The 25,407-nt window shown below is 49.7% G+C and overlaps 1 protein-coding gene across 1 annotated transcript in view; it reads right to left on the reverse strand.

Moving 5' to 3' along the window:
• Positions 1–25,407, reverse strand: part of TRPM2 (transient receptor potential cation channel subfamily M member 2) — a 539,198-nt gene that overhangs the window by 190,602 nt on the left and 323,189 nt on the right. The window lies entirely within an intron of this gene.

Consider the following 25,407-nt stretch of genomic DNA (forward strand, 5'->3'; position numbering starts at 1 on the left):
CAAAGTATCATACCCTCTACACCCGGGGTGCCCCCAAACCATCCATCCACTCCTATACCACCAACGTATCATACCCTCTACACCCGGGGTGCCCCCAAACCATCCATCCAATCCTATACCACCAACGTATCATACCCTCTACACCCGGGGTGCCCCCAAACCATCCATCCACTCCTATACCACCAAAGTATCATACCCTCTACACCCGGGGTGCCCCCAAACCATCCATCCACTCCTATACCACCAACGTATCATACCCTCTACACCCGGGGTGCCCCCAAACCATCCATCCAATCCTATACCACCAAAGTATCATACCCTCTACACCCGGAGTGCCCCCAAACCATCCATCCAATCCTATACCACCAAAGTATCATACCCTCTACACCCGGGGTGCCCCCAAACCATCCATCCACTCCTATACCACCAACGTATCATACCCTCTACACCCGGGGTGCCCCCAAACCATCCATCCAATCCTATACCACCAAAGTATCATACCCTCTACACCCGGAGTGCCTCCACACCATCCATCCATTTCTATACCACCAAAGTATCATACCCTCTACACCCGGAGTGCCTCCACACCATCCATCCATTTCTATACCACCAAAGTATCATACCCTCTACACCCGGGGTGCCCCCAAACCATCCATCCAATCCTATACCACCAAAGTATCATACCCTCTACACCCGGGGTGCCCCCAAAACATCCATCCACTCCTATACCACCAGGTATCATACCCTCTACACCCGGAGTGCCTCCACACCACCCATCCAATCCTATACCACCAAAGTATCATACCCTCTACACCCGGAGTGCCTCCACACCATCCATCCATTTCTATACCACCAAAGTATCATACCCTCTACACCCGGAGTGCCTCCACACCACCCATCCATTTCTATACCACCAAAGTATCATACCCTCTACACCCGGAGTGCCTCCACACCACCCATCCATTTCTATACCACCAAAGTATCATACCCTCTACACCCGGAGTGCCTCCACACCACCCATCCATTTCTATACCACCAAAGTATCATACCCTCTACACCCGGAGTGCCTCCACACCACCCATCCAATCCTATACCACCAAAGTATCATACCCTCTACACCCGGAGTGCCTCCACACCACCCATCCATTTCTATACCACCAAAGTATCATACCCTCTACACCCGGAGTGCCTCCACACCACCCATCCATTTCTATACCACCAAAGTATCATACCCTCTACACGACACATTCATTGTGAATCCCCATGTGACATTGGCTTCTTGCAATATGTCAGCTGCACCACCCAATATTTACTGTGCAGAATCAGGCAACACAGAGGAAACATTTCCCCAAGCTATCCATGGCATAAATCTCTCTCTCCATTCCAAAGCACACCCCGATTCTGAGTCCTCCACCCACAGTAAACAATGCCTTCCAGGTTCCCAAAAACCCACAGATGTTTTGCATAGAAACTCTAAAAACATTATTTGCTGATGGCTTCAATGAGCGGTTAGAAAAACAGTTTGATTGAATCCTTTTTATATTCCTAGCCCTTGAGGCCCGGTCACTCTGTTTATTTTGTTTCTTTGTCCTAAATAGGGCCTAAAAACAACTTTTTATTGTTTATGTTTTATGATCTATTATTACTAATATTATAATAATATATACTAATATATTGGCCTTATTTACTTCAAACGGAGGGCTCAAAAAACTGAATAATATGCAGTACAGGTAGTCCCCGACTTACGAACGCCCGACTAACGAACATCTCACCAATATGAACGGCATGGCTTCTGTGTTTCCATGGGAACAAGCCTATTTTATTTTTTTTTGAATCAAATTGTACTTGTAGTTTTTGAGAAAATCAATTTTAAAAAATTCAAATAAAAATGGCTTTTAAACTTATATAAGCAGGCACAGAGGGCAGAACTAACACAGAGGGGGACACTGGAGGCACAGAAGAGGTACAGGGGACAGAGGTGACACAGAGGGGGACACTGGAGGCACAGGGGGGCACAGAAGAGGTACAGAGGGCAGAGATGACACAGAGGGGACACTGGAGGCACAGAGGAGGTACAGGGGACAGAGGTGACACAGAGAGGGACACTGTAGGCACAGGGGGGCACAGAGGAGGTACAGGGGGCAGAGGTGACACAGAGGGGGACACTGGAGGCACAGAGGAGGTACAGGGGACAGAGGTGACACAGAGAGGGACACTGTAGGCACAGGGGGGCACAGAGGAGGTACAGAGGGCAGATGTGACACCGAGGGGTACACTGGAGGCACAGGTGGGCACAGAGGGCAGAACTGACACAGAGGGGGACACTGGAGGCACAGAGGGGCACAGAAGAGGTACAGAGGGCACAGAAGAGGTACAGGGGACAGAAGTGACACAGAGGGGGACACTGGAGGCACAGGGGGGCACAGAGGAGGTACAGGGGACAGAGGTGACACAGAGAGGTACACTGTAGGCACAGGGGGGCACAGAGGAGGTACAGAGGGCAGAGGTGACACAGAGGGGGACACTGGAGGCACAGAGGAGGTACAGGGGGCAGAGGTGACACAGAGGAGGCACTGGGGGGCACAGAGGAGGTACAGAGGGCAGAGGTGACACAGAGGCGGGCACAGGGGGGCACAGAGGGCAGATGTGACACAGAGGGGGCACTGGAGGCACAGGGGGGCACAGAGGAGGTACAGGGGACAGAGGTGACACAGAGGGGGACACTGTAGGCACAGGGGGCACAGAGGAGGTACAGAGGGCAGAGGTGACACAGAGGGGGACACTGGGGGCACAGAGGAGGTACAGGGGACAGAGGTGACATAGAGAGGGACACTGGAGGCATAGGGGGCACAGAGGAGGTACAGGGGGCAGTGGTGACACAGAGGGGGACACTGGAGGCACAGGGGGGCACAAAGGAGGTACAGAGGGCAGAGGTGGGCACATAGGAGGTACAGAGGGCAGATGTGACACAGAGGGGGCACTGGAGGCACAGGGGGACACAGAGGAGGTACAGGGGACAGAGGTGACACAGAGAGGGACACTGTAGGCACAGGGGGGTAGAGAGGAGGTACAGAGGGCAGAGGTGACACAGAGGGGGACACTTGAGGCACAGGGGGGCACAGAGGAGGTACAGGGGACAGAGGTGACAAAGAGAGGGACACTGGAGGCATAGGGGGCACAGAGGAGGTACAGAGGGCAGATGTGACACAGAGGGGGCACTGGAGGCACAGGGGAGGTACAGAGGGCAGAGGTGACACAGAGGGGGACACTGGAGGCATAGGGGGCACAGAGGAGGTACAGAGGGCACAGAGGAGGTACAGGGGGCAGAAGTGACACAGAGGGGGACACTGGAGGCACAGGGGAGCACAGAGGAGGTACAGGGGACAGATATGGCACAATGTTCTGACTTAAGAACAGATTCAGGTTAAGAACAAACCTACAGTCCCTATCTCATTCGTTAATCGGGGACTACCTGTATATTTATTTATGCATGCAAAAGTGGTTATTATTATTCTCCGCTGTTCCTCCACAAGACCTCCCCCCTTATCTCTTCTTCCCCCTCTCCCTCCCAATATTCCTCATTCCCCTCTATGACTCCCAACATAACCCTCATCCTGCCCCTTTCACCCCCTCTTGAGGTGTCCTATTACTGTATAAGTACGATTCCCTATTACCAGCATACCAGAGATGATAATATACATATAAAGAATCCATACTTACCCATAAAGTCTTCCGTTCAGCTGCGATCAGTCCCGGCAACAGCTCAGTCGGGTCCAGTCAGGGCCTCCCGCATCACGGCTGAGCCTGTTACCGGGGCTGATCACGGCTGAGCCTGTTACCGGGGCTGATCACGGCTGAGCCTGTTACCGGGGCTGATCACGGCTGAACGGCAGACCGCAGGAGGATGACACGGGACTCAGACGTATTTATGGGGCTGGAGGATAGTCTGGGTAAGTTCTAGAATTGTACTTAATTGTACTTCATCTGAGTGTAGAGACTCTACAAAGTCACATTTCCATGAAATCCTCAAACATGACGGCTCAGGCACAATATGAGCACTTTTCTGAGGACTTTGTGGCCATCAGAGCTTTCTGAGCGCATTTTAGAGAGACTCTGAAGTCTCTAAAAAAATCCTCATTTTATAACCAAATCCTGATTAACATATTAGCCCAACCTAAACCGCCACCTCCCCTCCGCTGTACACTATCTAAATCCCCCTAAACTCCCCGGGGGCAATCCGGGCAGCGCTTCCGTGAGAGGCAGAGCTATGAGCAGCAGCTTGGCCTCTCAGCGCGTCTGTCAGCGGCAGATCTCCGCCTCTCCCCCGCCCCTCTCAGTCTTCCTTCACTGCGAGGGGCGGGGGAGAGGCGGAGATACGCGCTGATAGACGCGTGTAGAGGCAGAGCTGCGGCTCATAGCTCTGCCTCTCAGCGCGTCTGTCAGCGGCAGATCTCCGCCTCTCCCCGCCCCTCTCAGTCTTCCTTCACTGTGAGGGGCGGGGGAGAGGCGGAGATACGCGCTGATAGACGCGCTGAGAGGCAGAGCTGCGGCTCATAGCTCTGCCTCTCAGCGCGTCTGTCAGCGGCAGATCTCCGCCTCTCCCCGCCCCTCACAGTCTTCCTTCACTGCGAGGGGCGGGGGAGAGGCGGCGATGCACCGCTGATAGACGCGTGTAGAAGCAGAGCTGTGGCTCATAGCTCTGCCTCTCAGCGCGTCTGTCAGCGGCAGATCTCCGCCTCTCCCCGCCCCTCAGTCTTCCTTCACTGTGAGGGGCGGGGGAGAGGCGGAGATACGCGCTGATAGACGCGCTGAGAGGCAGAGCTGCGGCTCATAGCTCTGCCTCTCAGCGCGTCTGTCAGCGGCAGATCTCCGCCTCTCCCCGCCCCTCTCAGTCTTCCTTCACTGCGAGGGGCGGGGGAGAGGCGGAGATACGCGCTGATAGACGCGTGTAGAGGCAGAGCTGCGGCTCATAGCTCTGCCTCTCAGCGCGTCTGTCAGCGGCAGATCTCCGCCTCTCCCCGCCCCTCACAGTCTTCCTTCACTGCGAGGGGCGGGGGAGAGGCGGCGATGCACCGCTGATAGACGCGTGTAGAAGCAGAGCTGTGGCTCATAGCTCTGCCTCTCAGCGCGTCTGTCAGCGGCAGATCTCCGCCTCTCCCCGCCCCTCTCAGTCTTCCTTCACTGCGAGGGGCGGGGGAGAGGCGGAGATCCGACGCTGATAGACGCGACTGGAGGCAGGGCTGTGGCTCATAGCTCTGCCTCTCAGCGCGTCTGTCAGCGGCAGATCTCCGCCTCTCCCCGCCCCTCTCAGTCTTCCTTCACTGCGAGGGGTGGGGGAGAGGCGGAGATACGCGCTGATAGACGCGTGTAGAGGCAGAGCTATGAGCAGCAGCTTGGCCTCTCAGCGCGTCTGTCAGCGGCAGATCTCCGCCTCTCCCCGCCCCTCTCAGTCTTCCTTCACTGCGAGGGGCGGGGGAGAGGCGGAGATACGCGCTGATAGACGCGTGTAGAGGCAGAGCTGCGGCTCATAGCTCTGCCTCTCAGCGCGTCTGTCAGCGGCAGATCTCCGCCTCTCCCCGCCCCTCTCAGTCTTCCTTCACTGCGAGGGGCGGGGGAGAGGCGGAGATATGCGCTGATAGACGCGCTGAGAGGCAGAGCTGCGGCTCATAGCTCTGCCTCTCAGCGCGTCTGTCAGCGGCAGATCTCCGCCTCTCCCCGCCCCTCTCAGTCTTCCTTCACTGTGAGGGGCGGGGGAGAGGCGGCGATGCACCGCTGATAGACGCGTGTAGAGGCAGAGCTGCAGCTCATAGCTCTGCCTCTCAGCGCGTCTGTCAGCGGCAGATCTCCGCCTCTCCCCGCCCCTCTCAGTCTTCCTTCACTGTGAGGGGCGGGGGAGAGGCGGAGATACGCGCTGATAGACGCGTGTAGAGGCAGAGCTGCGGCTCATAGCTCTGCCTCTCAGCGCGTCTGTCAGCGGCAGATCTCCGCCTCTCCCCGCCCCTCTCAGTCTTCCTTCACTGCGAGGGGCGGGGGAGAGGCGGAGATACGCGCTGATAGACGCGTGTAGAGGCAGAGCTGCGGCTCATAGCTCTGCCTCTCAGCGCGTCTGTCAGCGGCAGATCTCCGCCTCTCCCCGCCCCTCTCAGTCTTCCTTCACTGTGAGGGGCGGGGAGAGGCGGAGATACGCGCTGATAGAAGCGTGTAGAGGCAGAGCTGCGGCTCATAGCTCTGCCTCTCAGCGCGTCTGTCAGCGGCAGATCTCCGCCTCTCCCCGCCCCTCTCAGTCTTCCTTCACTGTGAGGGGCGGGGGAGAGGCGGAGATACACGCTGATAGACGCGTGTAGAGGCAGAGCTGCGGCTCATAGCTCTGCCTCTCAGCGCGTCTGTCAGCGGCAGATCTCCGCCTCTCCCCGCCCCTCAGTCTTCCTTCACTGAGAGGGGCGGGGGAGAGGCGGAGATACGCGCTGATAGACGCATGTAGAGGCAGAGCTGCGGCTCATAGCTCTGCCTCTCAGCGCGTCTGTCAGCGGCAGATCTCCGCCTCTCCCCGCCCCTCTCAGTCTTCCTTCACTGCGAGGGGCGGGGGAGAGGCGGAGATACGCGGCTGACAGACGGGGCATGGAGGCGGAGCTGCGGCTCATAGCTCTGCCTCCAACAGCAGCAAAATCCACCACCAAGAAAGACATGGATTTTGCAGGGGAGAGGGCGAGTTTGGGGGGATTTAGATAGTGTACAGCGGCGGGAATGCGGCGGTTTAGGTAGGGCTATGATGTTAATCAGTATTTTGTCATAAAAAAAGGATTTTTAAGAGACTTCAGTGTCTCTTTAAAAAACGCTCCCATTGACTTACAATTAGTGAGTAGCCTTCCATCATCATGCGCCTGTAGGCGTGTGCCTTCTGTGCCTTATAGCAAATCCGGCCCTGATCAGCATACAGCTTTACTTCTGGCCTTGGAGAGTCTTTTCACTCTGCTGAATTATTTAGAGAAGAAGTGACCTTCTGGCCAATCTCTTTACTGCCAGACACCTGACCTAGAAGCCTTCCTCTAAGGCATGGAGAACTCGCATCACTTCTTGTGTACACGACTCGCACCGTGTGTGCGCTGCTCGCCACGTAACTGATGAAAGGATCGGAAATCGCCCTTGTGCTGCCTGTGCAGCCATTTTACCAGTTACCTGACTGCACTGCCATATCCCTGCCTCTATAAATGTGAGATAATCAGAATAATACCCATAATGCAGCAGGAGAGGTCACAGGACAGCAGTGACTGGTGGTCACACTTAGCTGACTGCACTTCTATATCCCCGCCTCTATAAATGTGAGGTAATCAGAATAATACCCATAATGCAGCAGGAGAGGCCAGGGGAGCAGTGACTGGAGGTCACACTTAGCTGACTGCACTGCTATATCCCCGCCTCTATAAATGTGAGATAATCAGAATAATACCCATAATGCAGCAGGAGAGGCCACAGGGGAGCAGTGACTGGTGGTCACACTTAGCTGACTGCACTGCTATATCTCCGCCTCTATAAATGTGAGGTAATCAGAATAATACCCATAATGCAGCAGGAGAGGCCAGGGGAGCAGTGACTGGAGGTCACACTTAGCTGACTGCACTGCTATATCCCCGCCTCTATAAATGTGAGGTAATCAGAATAATACCCATAATGCAGCAGGAGAGGTCACAGGGGAGCAGTGACTGGTGGTCACACTTAGCTGACTGCACTGCTATATCCCCGCCTCTATAAATGTGAGATAATCAGAATAATACCCATAATGCAGCAGGAGAGGTCACAGGGGAGCAGTGACTGGTGGTCACACTTAGCTGACTGCACTGCTATATCCCCGCCTCTATAAATGTGAGATAATCAGAATAATACCCATAATGCAGCAGGAGAGGCCAGGGGAGCAGTGACTGGTGGTCACACTTAGCTGACTGCACTGCTATATCTCCGCCTCTATAAATGTGAGATAATCAGAATAATACCCATAATGCAGCAGGAGAGGCCAGGAGAGCAGTGACTGGTGGTCACACTTAGCTGACAGCACTGCTATATCCCCGCCTCTATAAATGTGAGATAATCAGAATAATACCCATAATGCAGCAGGAGAGGTCACAGGGGAGCAGTGACTGGTGGTCACACTTAGCTGACTGCACTGCTATATCCCCGCCTCTATAAATGTGAGATAATCAGAATAATACCCATAATGCAGCAGGAGAGGTCACAGGGGAGCAGTGACTGGTGGTCACACTTAGCTGACTGCACTGCTATATCCCCGCCTCTATAAATGTGAGGTAATCAGAATAATACCCATATTGCAGCAGGAGAGGTCACAGAGGAGCAGTGACTGGTGGTCACACTTAGCTGACTGCACTGCCATATCCCCGCCTCTATAAATGTGAGGTAATCAGAATAATACCCATAATGCAGCAGGAGAGGCCAGGGGAGCAGTGACTGGTGGTCACACTTAGCTGACTGCACTGCTATATCCCCGCCTCTATAAATGTGAGGTAATCAGAATAATACCCATAATGCAGCAGGAGGAGTCACAGGAGAGCAGTGACTGGTGGTCACACTTAGCTGGCTGCACTGCTATATCCCCGCCTCTATAAATGTGAGGTAATCAGAATAATACCCATAATGCAGCAGGAGGAGTCACAGGAGAGCAGTGACTGGTGGTCACACTTAGCTGGCTGCACTGCTATATCCCCGCCTCTATAAATGTGAGGTAATCAGAATAATACCCATAATGCAGCAGGAGAGGTCACAGGGGAGCAGTGACTGGTGGTCACACTTAGCTGACTGCACTGCTATATCTCCGCCTCTATGAATGTGAGGTAATCAGAATAATACCCATAATGCAGCAGGAGAGGCCAGGGGAGCAGTGACTGGAGGTCACACTTAGCTGACTGCACTGCCATATCCCCGCCTCTATAAATGTGAGGTAATCAGAATAATACCCATAATGCAGCAGGAGGAGTCACAGGAGAGCAGTGACTTTTGGTCACACTTAGCTGGCTGCACTGCTATATCTCCGCCTCTATAAATGTGAGGTAATCAGAATAATACCCATAATGCAGCAGGAGAGGTCAGGGGAGCAGTGACTGGTGGTCACACTTAGCTGACTGCACTGCTATATCCCCGCCTCTATAAATGTGAGATAATCAGAATAATACCCATAATGCAGCAGGAGAGGTCACAGGGGAGCAGTGACTGGTGGTCACACTTAGCTGACTGCACTGCTATATCCCCGCCTCTATAAATGTGAGATAATCAGAATAATACCCATAATGCAGCAGGAGAGGTCACAGGGGAGCAGTGACTGGTGGTCACACTTAGCTGACTGCACTGCTATATCCCCGCCTCTATAAATGTGAGGTAATCAGAATAATACCCATAATGCAGCAGGAGAGGCCAGGAGAGCAGTGACTGGTGGTCACACTTAGCTGACTGCACTGCTATATCCCCGCCTCTATAAATGTGAGGTAATCAGAATAATACCCATAATGCAGCAGGAGAGGTCACAGGAGAGCAGTGACTGGTGGTCACACTTAGCTGACTGCACTGCTATATCCCCGCCTCTATAAATGTGAGATAATCAGAATAATACCCATAATGCAGCAGGAGAGGCCAGGAGAGCAGTGACTGGTGGTCACACTTAGCTGACTGCACTGCTATATCTCCGCCTCTATAAATGTGAGGTAATCAGAATAATACCCATAATGCAGCAGGAGAGGTCACAGGGGAGCAGTGACTGGTGGTCACACTTAGCTGACTGCACTGCTATATCTCCGCCTCTATAAATGTGAGATAATCAGAATAATACCCATAATGCAGCAGGAGAGGTCACAGGAGAGCAGTGACTGGTGGTCACACTTAGCTGACTGCACTGCTATATCCCCGCCTCTATAAATGTGAGGTAATCAGAATAATACCCATAATGCAGCAGGAGAGGTCACAGGGGAGCAGTGACTGGTGGTCACACTTAGCTGACTGCACTGCTATATCCCCGCCTCTATAAATGTGAGATAATCAGAATAATACCCATAATGCAGCAGGAGAGGCCACAGGGGAGCAGTGACCCTAACCCTAACCCTTCTCGGCCTTTTGGCTAAGATCAAGTGCAGTTCCAGCCTTGATTCGAAGCCAGAAGGTGCCAGGGGTACCCGAGGATCGGCCTTGGGGGGATCGATCTTCTTCGGAAGGCACCCCTCTTGCTGCTATTGGTCCGAGGCTTAGCCCCCTGGCAACGAGAAGCGATCATCCCCTCCCACTCTCAGCCCCTGCTGGCTTCGGCTAGTTAGGGGTACCATTGGCATACCCTTAACGGGGCAGCCATTAACGGGTCGGTTCTGCTGACCTGGGGCTTGAGAGGTTGGGTCCCCCCCATTGTCTCTACCTGTGTGGAGGACAAGTTGTGCCTGGACCTAGCAGCTGAAGAGGACATGATGGAGTTTACGGAGAAGAGGAATTGCCTGAGGATACTCGGGAGGAAAGGTACTGTGTGGGACATTAAGTCTATTGCAGAATATGTGTTTGGTCGATTGGGAATACAAACAGAAGAAGTGTTTTGTATGCAAGAAAACAGGAGATTAAGATATGTGGATGTGACTTTGAAAGAAGACGTGTCTTGTATTGACAAGTACTTTATGTGGAGAAAATTGGCTTTAGCCAGGGATCCTATAATACTGTGTTCTGATGTTGGAAGACCAGTGGAAATAGGAGTATCTATGGATGACCCGTTCATATCAGCAGAGGATGTAAGACTGATTTTTTGTCCTTTTTTGTTGGAAATTTTGTTTAATAAGGATTTTTTGAACCCAATCGGAGTGTGGGATGGCAGGAGGTCATTTCATGCGTGGATGAGAGATGGGAATTATGATTTTTTACCCAAGAGTTTTTGTGTTAATGGGAAAAGTGGATCATGGTGGATTATTGGAGAGAAAAAGAAAGAAAAAGAAGTGTTGAAGGTGGAAATTGTTAATATACCAGCTTTACCAGCGGTACCCAAAATGGATGAGGATGATGAATTAATGTCATTAGAATATTGTGTGGGAAATGATGAGTTCAGTGATGGGTTGTCATCTGTATGGGCAGCAGTTAAGGGAATTGAGGAAGATGACAGTTTTGAAGAGTTTATGGAAATAATGAAGGAGTCTAAAGATGGCCTGTTGGTAGGAGAAAGTGCGCAGAAGTTGGAGGAAATTGTGTGTAAAGCAGCTAAGATTGAAAAGGAATGGAAGGAGAAGAAGAAGAAGAAGAGGGAAAATAAAATTTAAATAATGTGTGTGTGTACCTAATTATGAAATTATGTGTTACATATTGATCTGATAAGAGAAAATAAAAAGAACAGAGCCAATGATGCAAAGGGTTTTAATATACCGGTTGGTGTAAACGGTTGGAGCTCATCGCAGATGCCGCAGGGGTGTCTGACTTTGGGTCTTTTAGCTGAGGCTAAAAAAAAAAAAAAAAAAAAAAAAAAAAAAGACTGGTGGTCACACTTAGCTGACTGCACTGCTATATCCCCGCCTCTATAAATGTGAGATAATCAGAATAATACCCATAATGCAGCAGGAGAGGCCACAGGGGAGCAGTGACCCTAACCCTAACCCTTCTCGGCCTTTTGGCTAAGATCAAGTGCAGTTCCAGCCTTGATTCGAAGCCAGAAGGTGCCAGGGGTACCCGAGGATCGGCCTTGGGGGGATCGATCTTCTTCGGAAGGCACCCCTCTTGCTGCTATTGGTCCGAGGCTTAGCCCCCTGGCAACGAGAAGCGATCATCCCCTCCCACTCTCAGCCCCTGCTGGCTTCGGCTAGTTAGGGGTACCATTGGCATACCCTTAACGGGGCAGCCATTAGCGGGTCGGTTCTGCTGACCTGGGGCTTGAGGGTGGGTTGCCCCCACTGTCTCTGCCTTTGTGTGGAGGACAGTTTTGCCTGGACCTAAGCAGCTGAAGCGGAGAAGATGGATTTTCGGAGGAAAAGTAATTGCCTGAGAATTCTTGGGAGAAAAGGTAAAGACTGGGACGTTAAGTCTATTGCTGAATATGTCTTTGGAAAACTGGGTATTGAGAAAGACGAAGTGTTCTGTATGCAAGAGAACAGAAAATTGCATTTTGTGGATGTGACTTTTAAAAAGAGTGTGTCAAGTAGTGACCTTTATTTTGAATGGAGAAGATGTGCATTGGCAACAGATCCAATTATCCTGTGTTCTGATGTGGGAAGACCAGTTGAAATTGGAGTTGCAATGGATGACCCATTTATTTCTGTTGAAGAAGTGGAAATTTTGTTTAGACCTTATGTTTTGGAGTTGATTTTTAAGAGGGATTTTTTGAACTCAGTCAGTATTTGGGATGGCAGGAGGTCGTTTCAAGTATGGTGGAAGGAGGGGGAAGAAAATGTTTTGCCGCAATCATTTTTGGTGAATGAGAAAAGTGGATCCTGGTGGTTCATTGGTGAGAAAAAGAAAGGGAAAGAAGTGTTGAAAATTGAGAATGTTAATAAAGATGAAGAAGGGATTGTGGAACCAATAGTGCCAGTGTTACCAGATAAGAATGGTGATGAAGAGTTGGAGACTATATTCCCTTGTGTAAAAAGTGATGATGAGTTCAGATCGGTGAGTTGTGCTGGAAAGAAAAAGGTGAAAATGTGGGAATCCATGGATGAGGATGAGGAGGAGATTGAAAGTTTTGATGAGTTTATGGAAACAATGAAGAGTTCTAAAGATGGCCTGTTGAAGGGAGAAAGTATTGGAAAATCGGAAATAGCAAGGAAATTAGCGATATCAGAAGAAAGATGGAAGGAGAGGAAAAAGAAGGGAAAGCATAAGTAAATGTAAAAATTGATAAAAATGTGTGTGTTTAATTTTGAAATTATCTTTTCGTATTAAGCTGATAAGAAAAATAAAGAAAGAGCCAATGATGCAAAGGGTTTTAATATACCGATTGGTGTAGAAGGTCGGAACTCATTGCAGATGCCTGGTGTGTCTGACTTTGAGTGTTTTAGCTGAGGCTAAAAAAAAAAAAAAAAAAAAAAAAAAAAAAAAAAGTGACTGGTGGTCACACTTAGCTGACTGCACTGCTATATCTCCGCCTCTATAAATGTGAGATAATCAGAATAATACCCATAATGCAGCAGGAGAAGTCACAGGGGAGCAGTGACTGGTGGTCACACTTAGCTGACTGCACTGCTATATCCCCGCCTCTATAAATGTGAGATAATCAGAATAATACCCATAATGCAGCAGGAGAGGCCACAGGAGAGCAGTGACTGGTGGTCACACTTAGCTGACTGCACTGCTATATCCCCGCCTCTATAAATGTGAGGTAATCAGAATAATACCCATAATGCAGCAGGAGAGGTCACAGGGGAGCAGTGACTGGTGGTCACACTTAGCTGGCTGCACTGCTATATCTCCGCCTCTATAAATGTGAGATAATCAGAATAATACCCATAATGCAGCAGGAGAGGTCACAGGGGAGCAGTGACTGGTGGTCACACTTAGCTGACTGCACTGCTATATCCCCGCCTCTATAAATGTGAGGTAATCAGAATAATACCCATAATGCAGCAGGAGGAGTCACAGGGGAGCAGTGACTGGTGGTCACACTTAGCTGACTACACTGCTATATCCCCGCCTCTATAAATGTGAGGTAATCAGAATAATACCCATAATGCAGCAGGAGAGGTCAGGGGAGCAGTGACTGGTGGTCACACTTAGCTGACAGCACTGCTATATCCCCGCCTCTATAAATGTGAGGTAATCAGAATAATACCCATAATGCAGCAGGAGAGGCCACAGGGGAGCAGTGACTGGTGGTCACACTTAGCTGACTGCACTGCTATATCTCCGCCTCTATAAATGTGAGATAATCAGAATAATACCCATAATGCAGCAGGAGAGGTCACAGGGGAGCAGTGACTGGTGGTCACACTTAGCTGACTGCACTGCTATATCCCCGCCTCTATAAATGTGAGATAATCAGAATAATACCCATAATGCAGCAGGAGAGGCCAGGGGAGCAGTGACTGGTGGTCACACTTAGCTGACTGCACTGCTATATCCCCGCCTCTATAAATGTGAGATAATCAGAATAATACCCATAATGCAGCAGGAGAGGTCACAGGGGAGCAGTGACTGGTGGTCACACTTAGCTGACTGCACTGCCATATCCCCGCCTCTATAAATGTGAGGTAATCAGAATAATACCCATAATGCAGCAGGAGAGGCCAGGGGAGCAGTGACTGGTGGTCACGCTTAGCTGACTGCACTGCTATATCCCCGCCTCTATAAATGTGAGATAATCAGAATAATACCCATAATGCAGCAGGAGAGGTCACAGGGGAGCAGTGACTGGTGGTCACACTTAGCTGACTGCACTGCTATATCCCCGCCTCTATAAATGTGAGATAATCAGAATAATACCCATAATGCAGCAGGAGAGGTCACAGGAGAGCAGTGACTGGTGGTCACACTTAGCTGACTGCACTGCTATATCCCCGCCTCTATAAATGTGAGGTAATCAGAATAATACCCATAATGCAGCAGGAGAGGTCACAGGAGAGCAGTGACTGGTGGTCACACTTAGCTGACTGCACTGCCATATCCCCGCCTCTATAAATGTGAGATTATTCAGAATAATACCCATAATGCAGCAGGAGAGGCCAGGAGAGCAGTGACTGGTGGTCACACTTAGCTGACTGCACTGCTATATCCCCGCCTCTATAAATGTGAGGTAATCAGAATAATACCCATAATGCAGCAGGAGAGGCCAGGGGAGCAGTGACTGGTGGTCACACTTAGCTGGCTGCACTGCTATATCTCCGCCTCTATAAATGTGAGATAATCAGAATAATACCCATAATGCAGCAGGAGAGGCCACAGGGGAGCAGTGACTGGTGGTCACACTTAGCTGACTGCACTGCTATATCCCCGCCTCTATAAATGTGAGGTAATCAGAATAATACCCATAATGCAGCAGGAGAGGTCACAGGGGAGCAGTGACTGGTGGTCACACTTAGCTGACTGCACTGCTATATCCCCGCCTCTATAAATGTGAGGTAATCAGAATAATACCCATAATGCAGCAGGAGAGGCCAGGGGAGCAGTGACTGGTGGTCACACTTAGCTGACTGCACTGCTATATCTCCGCCTCTATAAATGTGAGATAATCAGAATAATACCCATAATGCAGCAGGAGAGGCCAGGGGAGCAGTGACTGGTGGTCACACTTAGCTGACTGCACTGCTATATCTCCGCCTCTATAAATGTGAGATAATCAGAATAATACCCATAATGCAGCAGGAGAGGTCACAGGGGAGCAGTGACTGGTGGTCACACTTAGCTGACTGCACTGCTATATCCCCGCCTCTATAAATGTGAGGTAATCAGAATAATACCCATAATGCTGCAGGAGAGGTCACAGGGGAGCAGTGACTGGTGGTCACACTTAGCTGACTGCACTGCTATATCCCCGCCTCTATAAATGTGAGATAATCAGAATAATACCCATAATGCAGCAGGAGAGGCCACAGGAGAGCAGTGACTGGTGGTCACACTTAGCTGACTGCACTGCTATATCCCCGCCTCTATAAATGTGAGGTTGTCAGAATAATACCCATAATGCAGCAGGAGAGGTCACAGGGGAGCAGTGACTGACTGGTGGTCACACTTAGCTGTCTGCACTGCTATATCCCCGCCTCTATAAATGTGAGATAATCAGAATAATACCCATATTGCAGCAGGAGAGGTCACAGAGGAGCAGTGACTGCTGGTCACACTTAGCTGACTGCACTGCTATATCCCCGCCTCTATAAATGTGAGGTAATCAGAATAATACCCATAATGCAGCAGGAGAGGTCACAGGGGAGCAGTGACTGGTGGTCACACTTAGCTGACTGCACTGCTATATCCCCGCCTCTATAAATGTGAGATAATCAGAGTAATACCCATAATGCAGCAGGAGAGGTCACAGGGGAGCAGTGACTGGTGGTCACACTTAGCTGACTGCACTGCTATATCCCCGCCTCTATAAATGTGAGGTAATCAGAATAATACCCATAATGCAGCAGGAGAGGCCAGGGGAGCAGTGACTGGTGGTCACACTTAGCTGACTGCACTGCTATATCCCCGCCTCTATAAATGTAAGATAATCAGAGTAATACCCATAATGCAGCAGGAGAGGTCACAGGGGAGCAGTGACTGGTGGTCACACTTAGCTGACAGCACTGCTATATCTCCGCCTCTATAAATGTGAGGTAATCAGAATAATACCCATAATGCAGCAGGAGAGGCCACAGGGGAGCAGTGACTGGTGGTCACACTTAGCTGACTGCACTGCTATATCCCCGCCTCTATAAATGTGAGATAATCAGAATAATACCCATAATGCAGCAGGAGAGGCCACAGGGGAGCAGTGACTGACTGGTGGTCACACTTAGCTGTCTGCACTGCTATATCTCCGCCTCTATAAATGTGAGATAATCAGAATAATACCCATAATGCAGCAGGAGAGGTCACAGGGGAGCAGTGACTGGTGGTCACACTTAGCTGACTGCACTGCTATATCCCCGCCTCTATAAATGTGAGGTAATCAGAATAATACCCATAATGCAGCAGGAGAGGTCACAGGACAGCAGTGACTGGTGGTCACACTTAGCTGACAGCACTGCTATATCCCCGCCTCTATAAATGTGAGGTAATCAGAATAATACCCATAATGCAGCAGGAGAGGTCACAGGGGAGCAGTGACTGGTGGTCACACTTAGCTGACTGCACTGCTATATCCCCGCCTCTATAAATGTGAGGTAATCAGAATAATACCCATAATGCAGCAGGAGAGGTCACAGGGGAGCAGTGACTGGTGGTCACACTTAGCTGACTGCACTGCTATATCCCCGCCTCTATAAATGTGAGGTAATCAGAATAATACCCATAATGCAGCAGGAGAGGTCACAGGGGAGCAGTGACTGGTGGTCACACTTAGCTGACTGCACTGCCATATCTCCGCCTCTATAAATGTGAGGTAATCAGAATAATACCCATAATGCAGCAGGAGAGGTCACAGGGGAGCAGTGACTGGTGGTCACACTTAGCTGACTGCACTGCTATATCCCCGCCTCTATAAATGTGAGGTAATCAGAATAATACCCATAATGCAGCAGGAGAGGTCACAGGGGAGCAGTGACTGGTGGTCACACTTAGCTGACTGCACTGCTATATCCCCGCCTCTATAAATGTGAGGTAATCAGAATAATACCCATAATGCAGCAGGAGAGGCCACAGGGGAGCAGTGACTGGTGGTCACACTTAGCTGACTGCACTGCTATATCCCCGCCTCTATAAATGTGAGGTAATCAGAATAATACCCATAATGCAGCAGGAGAGGCCACAGGGGAGCAGTGACTGGTGGTCACACTTAGCTGACTGCACTGCTATATCTCCGCCTCTATAAATGTGAGATAATCAGAATAATACCCATAATGCAGCAGGAGAGGTCACAGGGGAGCAGTGACTGCTGGTCACACTTAGCTGACTGCACTGCTATATCCCCGCCTCTATAAATGTGAGATAATCAGAATAATACCCATAATGCAGCAGGAGAGGCCACAGGGGAGCAGTGACTGGTGGTCACACTTAGCTGACTGCAATGCCATATCCCCGCCTCTATAAATGTGAGATAATCAGAATAATACCCATAATGCAGCAGGAGAGGTCACAGGAGAGCAGTGACTGGTGGTCACACTTAGCTGACTGCACTGCCATATCCCCGCCTCTATAAATGTGAGGTAATCAGAATAATACCCATAATGCAGCAGGAGAGGCCACAGGGGAGCAGTGACTGGTGGTCACACTTAGCTGACTGCACTGCTATATCTCCGTCTCTATAAATGTGAGATAATCAGAATAATACCCATAATGCAGCAGGAGAGGTCACAGGGGAGCAGTGACTGCTGGTCACACTTAGCTGACTGCACTGCTATATCCCCGCCTCTATAAATGTGAGGTAATCAGAATAATACCCATAATGCAGCAGGAGAGGCCACAGGGGAGCAGTGACTGGTGGTCACACTTAGCTGACTGCAATGCCATATCCCCGCCTCTATAAATGTGAGATAATCAGAATAATACCCATAATGCAGCAGGAGAGGTCACAGGAGAGCAGTGACTGGTGGTCACACTTAGCTGACTGCACTGCCATATCCCCGCCTCTATAAATGTGAGGTAATCAGAATAATACCCATAATGCAGCAGGAGAGGCCAGGGGAGCAGTGACTGGTGGTCACACTTAGCTGACTGCACTGCTATATCCCCGCCTCTATAAATGTGAGGTAATCAGAATAATACCCATAATGCAGCAGGAGAGGCCACAGGGGAGCAGTGACTGGTGGTCACACTTAGCTGACTGCAATGCCATATCCCCGCCTCTATAAATGTGAGATAATCAGAATAATACCCATAATGCAGCAGGAGAGGTCACAGGAGAGCAGTGACTGGTGGTCACACTTAGCTGACTGCACTGCCATATCCCCGCCTCTATAAATGTGAGGTAATCAGAATAATACCCATAATGCAGCAGGAGAGGCCAGGGGAGCAGTGACTGGTGGTCACACTTAGCTGACTGCACTGCTATATCTCCGCCTCTATAAATGTGAGGTAATCAGAATAATACCCATAATGCAGCAGGAGAGGTCACAGGGGAGCAGTGACTGGTGGTCACGCTTAGCTGACTACACTGCTATATCCCCGCCTCTATAAATGTGAGATAATCAGAATAATACCCATAATGCAGCAGGAGAGGTCACAGGGGAGCAGTGACTGGTGGTCACACTTAGCTGACTGCACTGCTATATCCCCGCCTCTATAAATGTAAGATAATCAGAATAATACCCATAATGCAGCAGGAGAGGTCACAGGGGAGCAGTGACTGGTGGTCACACTTAGCTGACTGCACTGCTATATCCCCGCCTCTATAAATGTGAGATAATCAGAATAATACCCATAATGCAGCAGGAGAGGTCACAGGGGAGCAGTGACTGGTGGTCACACTTAGCTGACTGCACTGCTATATCCCCGCCTCTATAAATGTGAGATAATCAGAATAATACCCATAATGCAGCAGGAGAGGTCACAGGAGAGCAGTGACTGGTGGTCACACTTAGCTGACTGCACTGCCATATCTCCGCCTCTATAAATGTGAGATAATCAGAATAATACCCATAATGCAGCAGGAGAGGTCACAGGGGAGCAGTGACTGGTGGTCACACTTAGCTGACTGCACTGCTATATCCCCGCCTCTATAAATGTGAGATAATCAGAATAATACCCATAATGCAGCAGGAGAGGTCACAGGAGAGCAGTGACTGGTGGTCACACTTAGCTGACTGCACTGCTATATCTCCGCCTCTATAAATGTGAGATAATCAGAATAATACCCATAATGCAGCAGGAGAGGCCAGGAGAGCAGTGACTGGTGGTCACACTTAGCTGACTGCACTGCCATATCCCCGCCTCTATAAATGTGAGATAATCAGAATAATACCCATAATGCAGCAGGAGAGGCCAGGGGAGCAGTGACTGGTGGTCACACTTAGCTGACTGCACTGCTATATCTCCGCCTCTATAAATGTGAGATAATCAGAATAATACCCATAATGCAGCAGGAGAGGCCAGGAGAGCAGTGACTGGTGGTCACACTTAGCTGACTGCACTGCCATATCCCCGCCTCTATAAATGTGAGATAATCAGAGTAATACCCATAATGCAGCAGGAGAGGCCAGGAGAGCAGTGACTGGTGGTCACACTTAGCTGACTGCACTGCTATATCTCCGCCTCTATAAATGTGAGATAATCAGAATAATACCCATAATGCAGCAGGAGAGGCCAGGAGAGCAGTGACTGGTGGTCACACTTAGCTGACTGCACTGCCATATCCCCGCCTCTATAAATGTGAGATAATCAGAGTAATACCCATAATGCAGCAGGAGAGGCCAGGGGAGCAGTGACTGGTGGTCACACTTAGCTGACTGCACTGCTATATCCCCGCCTCTATAAATGTGAGGTAATCAGAATAATACCCATAATGCAGCAGGAGAGGTCACAGGGGAGCAGTGACTGGTGGTCACACTTAGCTGACTGCACTGCTATATCCCCGCCTCTATAAATGTGAGGTAATCAGAATAATACCCATAATGCAGCAGGAGAGGTCACAGGGGAGCAGTGACTGGTGGTCACACTTAGCTGACTGCACTGCTATATCCCCGCCTCTATAAATGTAAGATAATCAGAGTAATACCCATAATGCAGCAGGAGAGGTCACAGGGGAGCAGTGACTGGTGGTCACACTTAGCTGACAGCACTGCTATATCTCCGCCTCTATAAATGTGAGGTAATCAGAATAATACCCATAATGCAGCAGGAGAGGCCACAGGGGAGCAGTGACTGGTGGTCACACTTAGCTGACTGCACTGCTATATCCCCGCCTCTATAAATGTAAGATAATCAGAATAATACCCATAATGCAGCAGGAGAGGTCACAGGGGAGCAGTGACTGGTGGTCACACTTAGCTGACTGCACTGCTATATCCCCGCCTCTATAAATGTGAGATAATCAGAATAATACCCATAATGCAGCAGGAGAGGTCACAGGGGAGCAGTGACTGGTGGTCACACTTAGCTGACTGCACTGCTATATCCCCGCCTCTATAAATGTGAGATAATCAGAATAATACCCATAATGCAGCAGGAGAGGTCACAGGAGAGCAGTGACTGGTGGTCACACTTAGCTGACTGCACTGCCATATCTCCGCCTCTATAAATGTGAGATAATCAGAATAATACCCATAATGCAGCAGGAGAGGTCACAGGGGAGCAGTGACTGGTGGTCACACTTAGCTGACTGCACTGCTATATCCCCGCCTCTATAAATGTGAGATAATCAGAATAATACCCATAATGCAGCAGGAGAGGCCAGGAGAGCAGTGACTGGTGGTCACACTTAGCTGACTGCACTGCCATATCCCCGCCTCTATAAATGTGAGATAATCAGAATAATACCCATAATGCAGCAGGAGAGGCCAGGGGAGCAGTGACTGGTGGTCACACTTAGCTGACTGCACTGCTATATCTCCGCCTCTATAAATGTGAGATAATCAGAATAATACCCATAATGCAGCAGGAGAGGCCAGGAGAGCAGTGACTGGTGGTCACACTTAGCTGACTGCACTGCCATATCCCCGCCTCTATAAATGTGAGATAATCAGAGTAATACCCATAATGCAGCAGGAGAGGCCAGGAGAGCAGTGACTGGTGGTCACACTTAGCTGACTGCACTGCTATATCTCCGCCTCTATAAATGTGAGATAATCAGAATAATACCCATAATGCAGCAGGAGAGGCCAGGAGAGCAGTGACTGGTGGTCACACTTAGCTGACTGCACTGCCATATCCCCGCCTCTATAAATGTGAGATAATCAGAGTAATACCCATAATGCAGCAGGAGAGGCCAGGGGAGCAGTGACTGGTGGTCACACTTAGCTGACTGCACTGCTATATCCCCGCCTCTATAAATGTGAGGTAATCAGAATAATACCCATAATGCAGCAGGAGAGGTCACAGGGGAGCAGTGACTGGTGGTCACACTTAGCTGACTGCACTGCTATATCCCCGCCTCTATAAATGTGAGGTAATCAGAATAATACCCATAATGCAGCAGGAGAGGTCACAGGGGAGCAGTGACTGGTGGTCACACTTAGCTGACTGCACTGCTATATCCCCGCCTCTATAAATGTAAGATAATCAGAGTAATACCCATAATGCAGCAGGAGAGGTCACAGGGGAGCAGTGACTGGTGGTCACACTTAGCTGACAGCACTGCCATATCCCTGCCTCTATAAATGTGAGGTAATCAGAATAATACCCATAATGCAGCAGGAGAGGTCACAGGGGAGCAGTGACTGGTGGTCACACTTAGCTGACTGCACTGCTATATCTCCGCCTCTATAAATGTGAGATAATCAGAATAATACCCATAATGCAGCAGGAGAGGTCACAGGGGAGCAGTGACTGCTGGTCACACTTAGCTGACTGCACTGCTATATCTCCGCCTCTATAAATGTGAGGTAGTCAGAATAATACCCATAATGCAGCAGGAGAGGTCACAGGGGAGCAGTGACTGGTGGTCACACTTAGCTGTCTGCACTGCTATATCTCCGCCTCTATAAATGTGAGATAATCAGAATAATACCCATAATGCAGCAGGAGAGGTCACAGGGGAGCAGTGACTGGTGGTCACACTTAGCTGACTGCACTGCTATATCTCCGCCTCTATAAATGTGAGATAATCAGAATAATACCCATAATGCAGCAGGAGAGGTCACAGGGGAGCAGTGACTGGTGGTCACACTTAGCTGACTGCACTGCCATATCTCCGCCTCTATAAATGTGAGATAATCAGAATAATACCCATAATGCAGCAGGAGAGGTCACAGGGGAGCAGTGACTGGTGGTCACACTTAGCTGACTGCACTGCTATATCTCCGCCTCTATAAATGTGAGATAATCAGAATAATACCCATAATGCAGCAGGAGAGGTCACAGAGGAGCAGTGACTGCTGGTCACACTTAGCTGACTGCACTGCTATATCCCCGCCTCTATAAATGTGAGATAATCAGAATAATACCCATAATGCAGCAGGAGAGGTCACAGGGGAGCAGTGACTGGTGGTCACACTTAGCTGACTGCAATGCCATATCCCCGCCTCTATAAATGTGAGATAATCAGAATAATACCCATAATGCAGCAGGAGAGGTCACAGGAGAGCAGTGACTGGTGGTCACACTTAGCTGGCTGCACTGCTATATCCCCGCCTCTATAAATGTGAGATAATCAGAATACCCATAATGCAGCAGGAGAGGTCACAGGGGAGCAGTGACTGGTGGTCACACTTAGCTGACTGCACTGCCATATCCCCGCCTCTATAAATGTGAGGTAATCAGAATAATACCCATAATGCAGCAGGAGAGGCCAGGGGAGCAGTGACTGGTGGTCACACTTAGCTGACTGCACTGCTATATCTCCGCCTCTATAAATGTGAGGTAATCAGAATAATACCCATAATGCAGCAGGAGAGGTCACAGGGGAGCAGTGACTGGTGGTCACACTTAGCTGACTACACTGCTATATCCCCGCCTCTATAAATGTGAGATAATCAGAATAATACCCATAATGCAGCAGGAGAGGTCACAGGGGAGCAGTGACTGGTGGTCACACTTAGCTGACTGCACTGCTATATCCCCGCCTCTATAAATGTGAGATAATCAGAATAATACCCATAATGCAGCAGGAGAGGTCACAGGGGAGCAGTGACTGGTGGTCACACTTAGCTGACTGCACTGCTATATCTCCGCCTCTATAAATGTGAGATAATCAGAATAATACCCATAATGCAGCAGGAGAGGCCAGGGGAGCAGTGACTGGTGGTCACGCTTAGCTGACTGCACTGCTATATCCCCGCCTCTATAAATGTGAGATAATCAGAATAATACCCATAATGCAGCAGGAGAGGTCACAGGGGAGCAGTGACTGGTGGTCACACTTAGCTGACTGCACTGCTATATCTCCGCCTCTATAAATGTGAGATAATCAGAATAATACCCATAATGCAGCAGGAGAGGCCAGGAGAGCAGTGACTGGTGGTCACACTTAGCTGACTGCACTGCTATATCCCCGCCTCTATAAATGTGAGATAATCAGAATAATACCCATAATGCAGCAGGAGAGGTCACAGGAGAGCAGTGACTGGTGGTCACACTTAGCTGACTGCACTGCCATATCTCCGCCTCTATAAATGTGAGATAATCAGAATAATACCCATAATGCAGCAGGAGAGGCCAGGGGAGCAGTGACTGGTGGTCACGCTTAGCTGACTGCACTGCTATATCTCCGCCTCTATAAATGTGAGATAATCAGAATAATACCCATAATGCAGCAGGAGAGGCCAGGAGAGCAGTGACTGGTGGTCACACTTAGCTGACTGCACTGCCATATCCCCGCCTCTATAAATGTGAGGTAATCAGAATAATACCCATAATGCAGCAGGAGAGGCCAGGGGAGCAGTGACTGGTGGTCACACTTAGCTGACTACACTGCTATATCCCCGCCTCTATAAATGTGAGGTAATCAGAATAATACCCATAATGCAGCAGGAGAGGCCACAGGGGAGCAGTGACTGGTGGTCACACTTAGCTGACTGCACTGCTATATCCCCGCCTCTATAAATGTGAGGTAATCAGAATAATACCCATAATGCAGCAGGAGAGGTCACAGGGGAGCAGTGACTGGTGGTCACACTTAGCTGACTGCACTGCCATATCCCTGCCTCTATAAATGTGAGGTAATCAGAATAATACCCATAATGCAGCAGGAGAGGTCACAGGGGAGCAGTGACTGGTGGTCACACTTAGCTGACTGCACTGCTATATCTCCGCCTCTATAAATGTGAGATAATCAGAATAATACCCATAATGCAGCAGGAGAGGTCACAGGGGAGCAGTGACTGCTGGTCACACTTAGCTGACTGCACTGCTATATCTCCGCCTCTATAAATGTGAGGTAGTCAGAATAATACCCATAATGCAGCAGGAGAGGTCACAGGGGAGCAGTGACTGGTGGTCACACTTAGCTGTCTGCACTGCTATATCTCCGCCTCTATAAATGTGAGATAATCAGAATAATACCCATAATGCAGCAGGAGAGGTCACAGGGGAGCAGTGACTGGTGGTCACACTTAGCTGACTGCACTGCTATATCTCCGCCTCTATAAATGTGAGATAATCAGAATAATACCCATAATGCAGCAGGAGAGGTCACAGGGGAGCAGTGACTGGTGGTCACACTTAGCTGACTGCACTGCCATATCTCCGCCTCTATAAATGTGAGATAATCAGAATAATACCCATAATGCAGCAGGAGAGGTCACAGGGGAGCAGTGACTGGTGGTCACACTTAGCTGACTGCACTGCTATATCTCCGCCTCTATAAATGTGAGATAATCAGAATAATACCCATAATGCAGCAGGAGAGGTCACAGAGGAGCAGTGACTGCTGGTCACACTTAGCTGACTGCACTGCTATATCCCCGCCTCTATAAATGTGAGATAATCAGAATAATACCCATAATGCAGCAGGAGAGGTCACAGGGGAGCAGTGACTGGTGGTCACACTTAGCTGACTGCAATGCCATATCCCCGCCTCTATAAATGTGAGATAATCAGAATAATACCCATAATGCAGCAGGAGAGGTCACAGGAGAGCAGTGACTGGTGGTCACACTTAGCTGGCTGCACTGCTATATCCCCGCCTCTATAAATGTGAGATAATCAGAATACCCATAATGCAGCAGGAGA

This window comes from Hyperolius riggenbachi, chromosome 2 (genome assembly GCF_040937935.1).
Source record: "Hyperolius riggenbachi isolate aHypRig1 chromosome 2, aHypRig1.pri, whole genome shotgun sequence".
NCBI lineage: Eukaryota > Metazoa > Chordata > Amphibia > Anura > Hyperoliidae > Hyperolius > Hyperolius riggenbachi.